Source organism: Paralichthys olivaceus, chromosome 17, assembly GCF_024713975.1.
Source record: "Paralichthys olivaceus isolate ysfri-2021 chromosome 17, ASM2471397v2, whole genome shotgun sequence".
In the NCBI taxonomy this organism is placed as follows: domain Eukaryota; kingdom Metazoa; phylum Chordata; class Actinopteri; order Pleuronectiformes; family Paralichthyidae; genus Paralichthys; species Paralichthys olivaceus.
In genome coordinates, this window is record NC_091109.1 from 8,652,961 (window position 1) to 8,665,502 (window position 12,542).

Sequence of the window (12,542 nt, forward strand, 5' to 3'; positions counted from 1 at the left end):
TAGTACTTGTATTCACATTCACTCCATTTACCATCAACTGAATGGCATTTATTACTATTTCCCATGTTGTTGTATGTTATCGCCCTTTCATTTAAAATCTTGCATTCTTTTATTTATAAGTTGCATAGACTCGCAGCATTTTACATTTTACTTGCTGTCTGTGTATCTCTGGACACTGAGCAGGTGATGTGTGTGCATGCTGGGTGAAATGGAGGCAAAGGGAGGGGGAGGAAACATTAAACAGAGGTTCTGTGTCCTGTCATCAAACTGTCTAGACAGGACACCTCCTAGACCTAATGAGGTCTTTGTCCGTCTGTATCTATCACGCATACACACACCCGCACACACACACGTAATACCCACTATACATCTTGGTTTTAGTTCTTCCTCAGAAACATTTTTCCTAAAGAGCTTTAAAAGGTCACAGAGGAGTCCACGGAAAATTGCACAAAGACAACCCAGTGCTGTGTGTGTATACACTTTGTGTATGTGTTTTTTGTGCTTAAGTGGGATGACACACACACACACACACACACACACACACACACACACAAACATACACATCACTCTAACACACAAAATTAAGGGGAAGTGTGCTCCAAAACCGTAGGAATGCTTCCACCTGGCACAGATCTGACAGGAGGTGCTGAACCCTCTGCCATAATTATATTTCTAAGTCACACTCACACACAGGCACGTACGCACATGTACACAGGCACATACGTCTTATCCCACTTATCAAATGTTTTTTATTCAGTCAAATGAACAATGGCGAGCCACTGCAGGTTTTTCTGCTTTTGATGCCTCTGCAGTCTTTTATGATGAATTACTTTTGTGGTGTCTTTCCTAAAGCTCTGCATTATACTAAACATAAAGGTATGGTAGAGATTCTCCCTACGTGTCTCTGATTTTAAAAAGCTGAATATATACAGTTGGTTAAAAATTTTCAAAACAATATCAATTCAAATGTATTTATTTAAATCATTTGCACGTATTTATAACTCACAAAGTCAGATATTCAAATGTGTGTGTTTTGCATGGAGCCAGGCATAATTTGGCAATCCCTGAATATATACATATATACTCTTCTTTACCTATTCACACATACACTTTTCTATAGCCAGAAACCCTTGACTCAGACTCATTCTCTGCAGAGCAGCACAAAAGTCAGACGGATGTTTCAACACCTATCTTACTGAGCGTTCAGCTGGGTCCAGACATCAGGGGAAACTTTGGTTTCATGGAGAGAAGACATTATTCCAGTTGTACCTAAGGGAGGGAAAGACTCTCTCAATTACAGTGTGCAAATTACAGAGTGCTCTAAACTCTAAATACAAATTGTTTACTTTAGTCTTTGCCGAAAGTCTTGAAAATTCTTACCTAAAATAATCAAAATGGATCAAACAGGATTCTTTCTGTCACATCTGTCGTTGCCACTGTCATATCATTATGGTGTTACTACCGTCACCATCTTCAGGCGCTGTACTCCACAGTAGTTTGAATTCACTTTGAGCATCCACGTAGTTCAAACATTATATTATCTAAATTGAAGACAGCATTTCTGCCAGCTGCTTCTTTTTCTTCTTCTGTTGTTTAAAGCTGTCTCAACTTTCTGCATTTGGTCCAAAACTCAGAACTTTCCAAAAAACTGTTTCCACGCAGCAAACAAATCAAACCATGGTTCCGTTCGATCCAAAGTGAGAGCACCTCTTTCCATCTGACTACATTAGGGTCCATTGGTCTTGAGTCCATGGCACCTTTCAAACTTAATTTGATTCGGACTAAAGTGAAACGTCTGAAGGACCAGACCCAACGAAGCAGGCGTAAAAACCATCAAAGTTAAAGAACGTTTCAAACATCATTTAGTTTGAGTTGAAAATTAAAGAAATGTCACGTTTGAGCAACAGGAAATGTTGGCAGAGAAGCTCATGTTTTTTGTCGCATCTTTAAACGAACAATTCTTAATTGCAGCCACATCTTACAGAACAGCTGTCTGAGTTACTGCTCTCACTCATTGAAAATATCTGCAGCCCCCCTGCTGCACTATGGCTCCACCACATTTGGAAATTCCTGTCCCACTGAAGAATATAACCAGACTGTGGTGGTGGGGGTGTGACTTAACTTACTTGACAGTGCAAGGTCAGAGGAAATGTAGGCCACTGTGCCAGTGTGTTGTGTTCAGGTCACTTAAACTGGGTGAAAACAGTTTAAAGAAACACAATAACACACTCCCTGCATTAATGGAGGTCACAGCTGCCTGGGGATCAACATTTTGAAACCCTTTACTTTATCTCTGCTTTCTTTCCATCGGTGCAGCTCCTCTTTCCTCTCGGTCTCACTGGACATATTTGCATTATTATTGTGTCTAGCAGAGAGAAAGACAGAGGGGAGGGTTACACGAGGAAAAAGGAGTCCACTGCAGAGTACGGTAAGCTTCTGGCATCTGTCCTAATTTCTAAAGAGGACCAGCTGCGACTGGCATACTTTCTGCTGTTCAGCGCTCCCAAGTTCCACGCCGCAATCCCAACTCCCTAATTCCTCCAAGTCGCTGATTCTGTTTGACCGCCCCTCGGGAGCACATGTGTCAGACATGTTTTCATAACCTCGAATCATCATACTCACTCTCTTTTTCTTTCTCCCCCCCTCTCTCATTCTGCAGGGAGTCGTTGAATTACCGCAATTCTATTCATAATCTGCAAGTTACTCTTTCTCTCAAATAAATTCAATTGGGATACGTGGAATACCAGTGTTAATGCACGTGCGGCCGACCCGGGGGCCTGGTCTGGGCTCTGACAGTCAGCACATGTGGCGCTCTGATGGACAGAATGCTGTGATTAGGTGGGGGAGGGATGGGTGGGGGTGTTACGCTGTCTGCAGAATGCTAGATTTCACTCAATTTTTCAGTTGTCCCACATTGCAGCAGTGCATCCTGCCCAAATGTTAATTACATGTTAGACGTCAAACCGATGAAATGTTAAATAAATGACACTTTAATTCCTTTTGCTGTAGTTCAGTTATAAAAAAAAAATAGGCGGGATCCTTGTAGCGCAGATGTGTGTACATGTGTGTCTGATTCAAGGTCTTTTCAATATGGACTGAGACAACAACTGAGAGTGTTTCAGCTGCGGTTTCACTCTGTGGAGCTTTGTCTTGCACCTCATGTAACTACAAGGATGTCTGTGCAGCACAGTCACACACACACACACACACACACACACACACACACACACACACACACACACACACACACACACACACACACACACACACAGTCATGTCTCCATGAGAACATTACGTTGACTTGCATTGATTTCCTGGAGACTTATTTAACTTATTTAACCACAGTTGCCTAACCCTTAACCTAAACCTGACCTTTACCTAACTTTAAATCAACTCCTCCTTCAAATGTTAAAAGGAAAACAAGAGCACAAAATGTGACTGTGTAAACATGACCTGCACCACAAACACACACACACAGACGCTAATACTCACTAATACTGAATCAATATCTGGATTTATTTGTTTAAGTCAAACTTTATTTCTATCTTTTACCACAGTCTTTCAACATTACCCCTGGCAGTTGCAGGAGAACCCCTGGTGTGCATGTATCCCTGGTTGGAAATCCACCAGCACTGGAGGTTTGACTGGTGCAAAGAGCTGATTACAGCCAAACACGGAGAGAGGATGAGAAAGAAGGTCGTCTGTAGAGACAGTAAGACGAACACAGAGCTGGAATGAAGCAACAAAGACAGAGCCAAGACAGATAAAGAGCCAGGTCGACCCCCCGCCAGTCTGCCTTTGGTGCTGTTGTTGGCACCACCGCTATCAGCTACCAGAAAGATCTCCCTTCTTATCCACAGCTCTCGTCTCTACTACTTCCACCTCTCTCTCTCTGACTCTGATGTGTCCTTTTAGCAGGAATCTACACAGACCTGCGCCCACATCAACGGGAGCTGAAAGGTTGGAGGGCACTTCCTTGAAGTAGTTTTAACTCAGAAGGCGTGTTTTAAGACTGACTGAAAAGTCAGGCGTAGCTGCAGAGACCCGTGGTTTTCTGATTCCTTACAGAGGGAAATATTTGGCAGTGATTCGAGTTATAATAATGGAACAAGATAATCAGACAGCATCTGCAAAACTAAAGTGAGGGGTTGTCTCCAGTAATCAGATTAACGCGTGGAGAGGAACCATGCCTCATTGTTCCAGACAGATGAGCTCATTGTCAAGACGGTGTTTTATTTCTGACGGGCTAAAAGCACAATTCACTTACACTAACTGTATAACCTGGTAAGGTTTAATTTGCCTGTAATGGCACAAAACAATGCAAGACCAAACTCATTCAATAGTAAATTAATTCCGCCCCATACCTAAATGGTGTCATTATATATGGCATGTTGCCGAGCATATGTAACATACAGGTGTCTATGCATTGTAATCATGAAAAACATTTTATCAGAAGTGAAAACAGACCACTTATATATTACATATCTACACTCATGCACGCAGTCCTTAGACCTTTTTCTTGGACGGATGGATGACAAGAATGTTTTTTATTGATATCATACAGATAATGTATGGTGGCTATGGCTCAGGAGATGTTGCGGGGCATCCAGTCTCCCCATATCCGTGGCAAAGCATGGGCAAGATACTGAACCACTATGTGATTGATGTGTGATAACAACAGTGCTGCACATAGATGCACTTTATGAGTGTGTGTGTGTATGTGTGTGTTTAACATCTACATTTTATTTGATGGGAGTGGTAATGGACCTTTATCATTGGTAGGGCGCCAGTTGAGAATCACTGATATGCAGCGTCTAATAATGTGAGAACAGAGTGTGAAACAGGACACACACTGAGGTGTTATGGTTTGATGCTGGTGCTGCTGGCATCCTCACCACATCAAAGCGAGACCCCCCCCCCCACACACACACACACATGAGGGTAATGTGATTTAGTTTGATGTGGATTAACGGTTTCCGGACAACTGCAGACTAAACGGACAGAGGGAAATGAGCAAACCCTCGGCGTGGAGCTCGCTTTGAAACTTGGGGAAATCAAGGAAATGAGTTCAGTGAGGATGGGTCAGAGATGAGCGCCACACAGTTAATGTGATTTTGTGTATTTAGCTCACTGAGGTAATAACAGGGCCGGGTATTCTAGTCTTTGCAGGGAACCATAATAAATGAGACCAGCAGGGTTGCTAACAGCCTTAAACCTTTAAAATGGCCGAGTCGTAAGACTTTTTTCCGAAGGGGCTGAATATGAAGACGCCAACGTCCGACTCTGTTGCTGCAGAGTTTTTCCCCCCCTCTTCCCTGAAACTCCAGATTATGTCCGAATTTGCTCAAGTGAGACTAGAGCAGGAAATTGTCTGAAGACTCACCATGAGCGAGTGGACATGTAGATGACATTTCTAACAAAGAAATACATAGGTAAATTCCAGAGAATGTCCACACAATTGTGTCAGATTAGCCTTTCACAAACTCTTTCAGTTTCTCAATGACTAGATGTTACATCAGCGTTGGACTGAGGTTAATTTTCATTTCAACATGTGCATTTTTCTTCATCTATCTCTCATCCAGGACAGGCCTCCCAACTGAAATCAATAGGAAAACAGGAGAAACTAATTGAAGGACGTGACCTATAACTGAGCAACATTGTGAAGAACCACTGAAGCTCCCTTCTCTGTTGCCAGCTCTTTTTTTGTGCTGTGTGATGTTCAAAAGAAACTTCAATAACATGAGGAAATTAGTTAAATGTGGTGGTTTTAAATTCACCTCATTCAAAATTCTAAAAGTATTAGACACTAATACCAGTCTCCTGTGATGCAACCATCCCCGTCCTTCTCATTTCCTTCTTGGCGGGGCAGCAGGACCCCAGACAGGAAGCCGCAAGTTCAGCAGCCAATCGCATCTCAGTAAGCTGTCAGATCCTTGTGGTCACCATTGGCCCACATCAGAGCGCAGTGCGGAGCGAGCCTGTGAGGGGTTTTTTTCTGACTCCAGCAGGGATTCCCTCCGGCTGCTGCCATCTGTGCCCAACCCAAGAACAGTTCCAGGATTTTACCATTAAAAAAAGGAAGTAATCTGCAAGAAACACAGAATCTTTAAATAAATGGTGCATCCCGCAGAGCAGCGTTAAACAGGGGAAGAGAATGTGGTTCTGCAACCGTGTAAATGTTTTAATTCAAGCTGTGTTTTTACACTGGAAAGTCGGGTCATCCACAAATCCCACCTTTTGTTGGCTCACCATGTTTTGGGAGTTTCCCTTTTATCCATTGCTCGTTCATTGTGACTTGGCAAAAACTTTTTCTATTATTGGATTCAAAAAAAGCACCTAGCAGCAAATGGAGGGACTTTTTGGACAAACCTGAGCCACTTGCCACAGAGGAGAGTCACACCTCACTCTGCGTCCTCTCGGTTCAGTGAGGGGCAGAGAGGCAGAGACTGTGCAAAGAGACAAAACCGGCTGAAACCGGCTGGCAGTGGAGCATATGCAAATATGATGTGATGACATCATGAATCTGTCAAGTAGGGTTTTGCTTTTCCACAGTTTTCAATTACAACCTCAATTTCACATCTTGACCATAAACATGTTCCAGATATTTACCAGGTTTTGACCATAGACTGTTTGTAAAGATGGACGTCATGTCACCCAGGTCATAAGTTCTGTCTCCTCAATGTTAGTGGATGGGAAATGGAACTAGTTGTTTATTTGATGTCATAAAAATGGGGTGAAACATTATGATTGACAGCTGTTCCATTCCCCAATAGCTTCTGCACAGACTCCGGCTCTAAATGTGCACGATGGCGGTGTTCATTCCGGGCTATTCCCACTATTTCTAGACACTGGGAGGAAGTGGAGACCTGTCGTCCATCTCTATATGCAGTCTGTGGTCTTGACTCAGTCTTGTTTCTCTTTCTTAAGAGAAATGTGTCATTCTAACCTTTAAATAAATCTACCTGATATTCCTTCAACCACAGCAGGATTTAAACTACGCTTACTTGAGGCTTGAAAAGGTGACACATACTATGGGTTTACAAAATCTGCTAAATGCAGATCCGAAAGAAAAACTACAGATAATTCGACAAGGCTGAAGGAAATGGCTCAAGCAAGTATACAAACAAAACTTGAAGATGTGAGGCAATCAAGAGGCTGTGAATTAATTACAGGGAGGAAATGTGCAGCTTGATGTTTTGAAACCACGGTGGTGCCCATCTCTCCCTCCTAAACATAGCTTAAAGCTGATGGAGGAGGTTTGAGTGCAGCTATTGGATCGACTGCAGAGTGAAGACCAAGACGATTGAATCTGTTGCAAGATGGTGGTTAGTTTGTGTTCAGAAATGCACTTCAAATTTTATGGAGGGGTGGGGCATGACCTAAGGAGGATCTCATCGAAATCGGGGGGTGGGTTCTTTAACATTGTGACTGGGCATCTTTCAACATTTTCATTGATTTCTCAGGGAATAGTTCATGGTTGTTCAAGACAAAATCAGACATGTTAAGAGGACGGATGTTTGTGTGGGTGTGATGTACTGTTTAAATTGAAATGTGGCTTCATAAGGTGAATGCTGGGCCTTGGTGGAGGTATATGTGCTCTATACCGACTGACATTCTATATGAAATTATAACACCGGTATCGTGTGTCTTTGATTCTCTCTGATCATTTCCTTTCTGCCAAGAATCTATCATAAACTCTTATTTATTGCAAACAATACTCAGTGATCATCCAACTGGAAAATCTGGAAAAGATATTCTTAAAAATAAAAGTGAAAGCATTAAACATTAAGAAAAACATCATATGCTCTAATTGCTGAAATGTAAAAAGATTTGCCACTACACAGTTTTGGGTGAATGGACAGATGGATGGGCAAAGGCACTGACAGGATGTTCTCCTGTTAAATTACAGGCCTGGGATGATAAGCCCTGCATGTTTACACTCTATACCTAGTACTGCCCGTAAATTACAATACAACAGCTGTATTTATAAAAAACATGGTCATATCTTAAGCCCCCTAGCAGCATGGCTAAAGCAACGACAGCTATATGCAATGGTGAAGCCAAGCACGACTCACTGAGATCAGGATAAGCTTAAAATGTTTACAACAGAAGATCCAAAGTACTACTTGTTCGTCTGAAGACTATAGCTGAGTCAGCAGGCGAGCCATGCCAGTGAGCTGCGAGACGCCAAAAAAGGAAAATGTTGTTTATGAGGAAATTGTATGACATAAATAATATGTAAGCTGTGTTTGGTCCCGCAGTGGAAACCTGGCAGTTGGCTGCTTCCTCTTGGACTTATCAAGACTGCCCAGCAGACTCTCGCCGTGATGCCAAAAGGTCACGGTCACTGGTGTTATCTCGCCTCGACTCCGTCCTACACTCACAAACAGGAGGAGGATGGGGGGGAGATAACAGAGGACAGATTAACAAAGCTGAAAAATAGAAACAGTGTGGACTTCCTGGCATCGGGAGACAGATGATCTGTGCTCGGACGCAAAGGAAAGCACAAGGGTTGCTTTCATGGACAGATATAACTGGCTAAGCAAATAGAGACATGCAGAGGGAGCAGCAAAACAGAAAATAAGGCGGAACAGAGATGGTTTAAAATAAGGCTCCTGGCTCTTCGACTGCACCAGTGTGAAGCAGCAGAGTGTGGAAGGCTTGCAATAGCAATATTAACAGTAGCAGTATTCAAAAAGGGAAACAGAATGCCCATTACTTATTATTTTTAAAGATATATAAACATATTATTTGGGTTCATGATTTTTTTATATATGATATATTTTGAGCCATTTCGCTATTATTGATGGGACAGTTAGGGTAAAATGATGGACTGAGCCTCCATATGTGGTTCATAAACTCATAAATTCATAATCCTGTTTCATAGTTTGAATGTGGGTCACTGGGCATCACAATTACCTAAAAGTATCAACCAGAATACAGATGAGATGTTGCATGATCATGGGGAGCAGTGTTTTCTGTTGAGGAGAGAGGAGTTCCCTTTACCACAGACGTTTTAACTCTGTGTAACTTCTACCTGTAGCCTATACAACAAACTAAAATAGAGGGGAAAAACTGAAAAACCTTAAAGAATAGAATAATGAAAGGAAGCAGTCAAAGTAGCGTGAGTTAGCAGCAGCAGCATGACTATTGGAAGAGGATGAGCCTAAAATTGAAGCCACGACTGGACGACATTTTTCATACTTCTGAGCTTCTCTGATTTCCACTGGTTTATCCACTAAAATGTTCCACATTTCATTTCCTGACTCATTTATAAAAGTGTCAAACAAAAGAGAAACAAATGATCCAAGTTGTAGCTGAATCTTAACCCCTACCTGATTTTTACATTTTATGGAAACGATGAGCCTCCATTAACATCATAAGGAAGCATAGATATATCCCTCACTGTGGCCAAACTCACACACACACACACACGCACTCACACACACACACAGACACACACAGATCTAACAGCACTCATGATCAGACCGGGACCCTTGGTGACATCTTGCTCCAATTTGAGGGAGGCTGTGTGATTGGCCAGCTCTGTCAGATCATAACCAGCGCAGAAATTCCCTCCTGGAGGAGACCACAAAATTACAAAGTAAAGCAGTTGGAAAGTCAGAGAGGAAGGGAAAATGATGAGGATGTAAAAAACAACAAGTTGAGCTGGAGTCTGAGGGCTGCAATTTGGACAGAAGCTTGCTTTGGGCTGGCTGCAGCTTCTCTTCCCTTAAAGAGCCTAAATCCAATGTACCGTCACACATCATCATGCATGTGCAGATCACACATGCACATGCACAGTAATCTCATTAATGGAAGACTAACATACTCCGACCACAGCCCCTTCCGTTGAATTCATGTGGTAATTACAACATTTCCCAAGAACCCAACAAACACTATGTCACAGGCTCAGGCGGGGACTCATAAAATCCTCCTCCCTCTGTAATGAAGCAGGAATTGAATTAAAATGAAATTATTTTAATGAAAACATGTGCCAACAACACCCATCAGCTGGGAGCTTTGATTACAGCTGTGAATAGTGAAGGGCACTTGTAGAAAAACAGTGTGTCATGCTGTTTATCAGCAAAACTCCCTATGTCGTTAGGAAGAAGAGAAGAAGCTATGAAGAGCTGGTTCAACCCTGCAGGATCTTAAAGCATGTTTTGTTTTCAGTCGTGAACTCCGGAAAATATCCTCAAAGTGCGATCAGGAGAATGCAGTGGGACACTGTCCAACAGACAAATACAGGACAGTGTCCAGAACATTCAGGTGCGGGACAGTGCCTGCAGAATGCAGAACACAATGTATCACATGTCTTTGTTTACAGCACATCGACAGAGACATCGGCCCCCATCACCAAAAGCTCAAATCTCGTGTTTCCAATATGACATCATCTTTTACGTGTATGGCACTTCGTCAACACGCCCCCTCGCTCGCTGGGGATTTTCCAGACATTTTCGTGCTGTGTTTCCAGACATTGTACTGGGGATCTGGTCGGATGAGTTCTGTAAAATGTCAGGAACAACTGACTCAGACATTTGCGTTCTCACATACGGCCCCTCTAGAAAATGTCATGGAAATGTCTGGAATTCATGTCTGAAAGCAGCTTGAGAGGGATCAAGATGTCTTATCTTATAATATTTGAGGGTTTTATTATTTTACACTTTATGTTATCTGTTCAATAGTAACTCAGCTCATGGCAGTTACTGTAGTTCCCACAAGGTGTAAGGTGATGCTCCGTGTCGGCAAGTTGCCCCTGCAGACATGATCGGCAGACCCTGTTTACGAACGCACCTGCCCCTCATTCCTTGATTAGGGTAGCGATGGTGGAAGAGAACTCATGAGAGGACGTTTTCTTACAGACCCTGGAAACAGAGACAAAGACACATACCTGTGAGTTCTGTGATGACGATGATAGAAACATACCTGTGAGTTCTACATTGACTATGATAGAAACTTGTCTGTTCTAATGTGACGATGATAGAATCTTTTGAGTTCTACATTGACGATGAGGAAGATGAGGGAAACGTTAAACATTCCTTGGTGAGTGGATTGAGGTTCATTTAGGATCAATTGTTTACTTAAAGAGCTGTGGGGTGAGTTGTCCTTTAAATGAATCTATTAAATTCTTTTCATTGTGACTGGATGTACTGTCACATGTAAGAGCTGTGTCCAGCCCTGGACAGTTAGTATTGTATTTGTGTGGTTTCTGACTTCCTTTTGGTGTTGTGACTTAAAATACCTCATGTAATTTAGCTAGTGGTCATTTTATTAAAATGACCTGAGATGGGTTTTTATTGTTCACTGGTTCCAGCTTTTAATGGTTATTTAATTCCTTGTTGGAATCTTTTTGTGGTTTTTATTGTATTTTTTGTTCAGTGTATGTTTGTATCGTTATAGTTTAGGATTTTTCACTGTGCTACAGTGTGTGGATGATTTTAATGAGCAGTTAAATAAAGAGGTTGTGAAGCATCAGTCTGGAACAATATGCATCTTCTTAACCAAACCAAGGGCTGTTACACATACTATACAAGAAACCTTTTGTTAAAAATGTTCTACTCCTGCTGCTACAGGCTCTTCTCCCTCGAGTCATGTTAATAATTTTACTAAAACCACATCAGCTTTTATTCCAGCTAATATCACTGCTTAAAGAAAGACTATGTAACGTGTGCTGTGCTACGGCAACAGCGGCCTCTGCAGGCACAAGAGGTAATTAAAGACAGACTGAAAACAATTTTACCTCAAAAAATTGATGTGTCCATGCAGTCACTGTTTTCCACAGCTGGCTGACAGGATAACTTTTTGCTCCTAAAGCCATCTTGGTTGACTCCTTGTGGTTTGCTGCAGTATGTTTGCTTAGAGTACATGTACATTCACTCTTCAATATTTTTTCTGTTTTATGTAAAACGGGAGGTTTTGGAGATCTTTATAGACAGTCTATGATATCGACCTGAGTGTGGTGGTATTGTGCTCATCTAATGGTGTAATACTCAAATATAAGACCATGGTGTGACCTAAAAGATGATGACTGATGCTGTTTGACACACAAATATCTCAACAATGTTTAAACTAGGCTCAAACTATGTTGAGTAAGTGAAGTGCCCATGAGCAAGTCACTAAATTCTTAAAATCCATTGATAATAATTGATAAAAGTCCCAAACAGGACAGACAAATCCAAGTCTTTGTCCAACAGATCCTTCGCTGTCTCCTTGTACGCTGCATAACACAACTCTGGATGCTTTATCACCACGGTAACCACAGTCCCCCTTCGCCCTGAGACCACAGTCTGACCTGCAGCTAATGACGGAGAATGAGAAAGATGCACAGACAGAAACCAATATGGACCACAACTCTCAGAGAGGCTGACCCAGAGACACGAGGTTAAAACCTCACAGTGGGAGAGACAGAGGTGGAATGTGACTCGTCTTATGCGGGTGGAAGAAAAGAGACAATTAGACAGTGAGAGAAAAGGTGTGGGTTAAGGGTGAAGGGCCTGTGAGTGTTTGAGTGTGCCTGTGGTTGTGGCAGTTGACCCTGA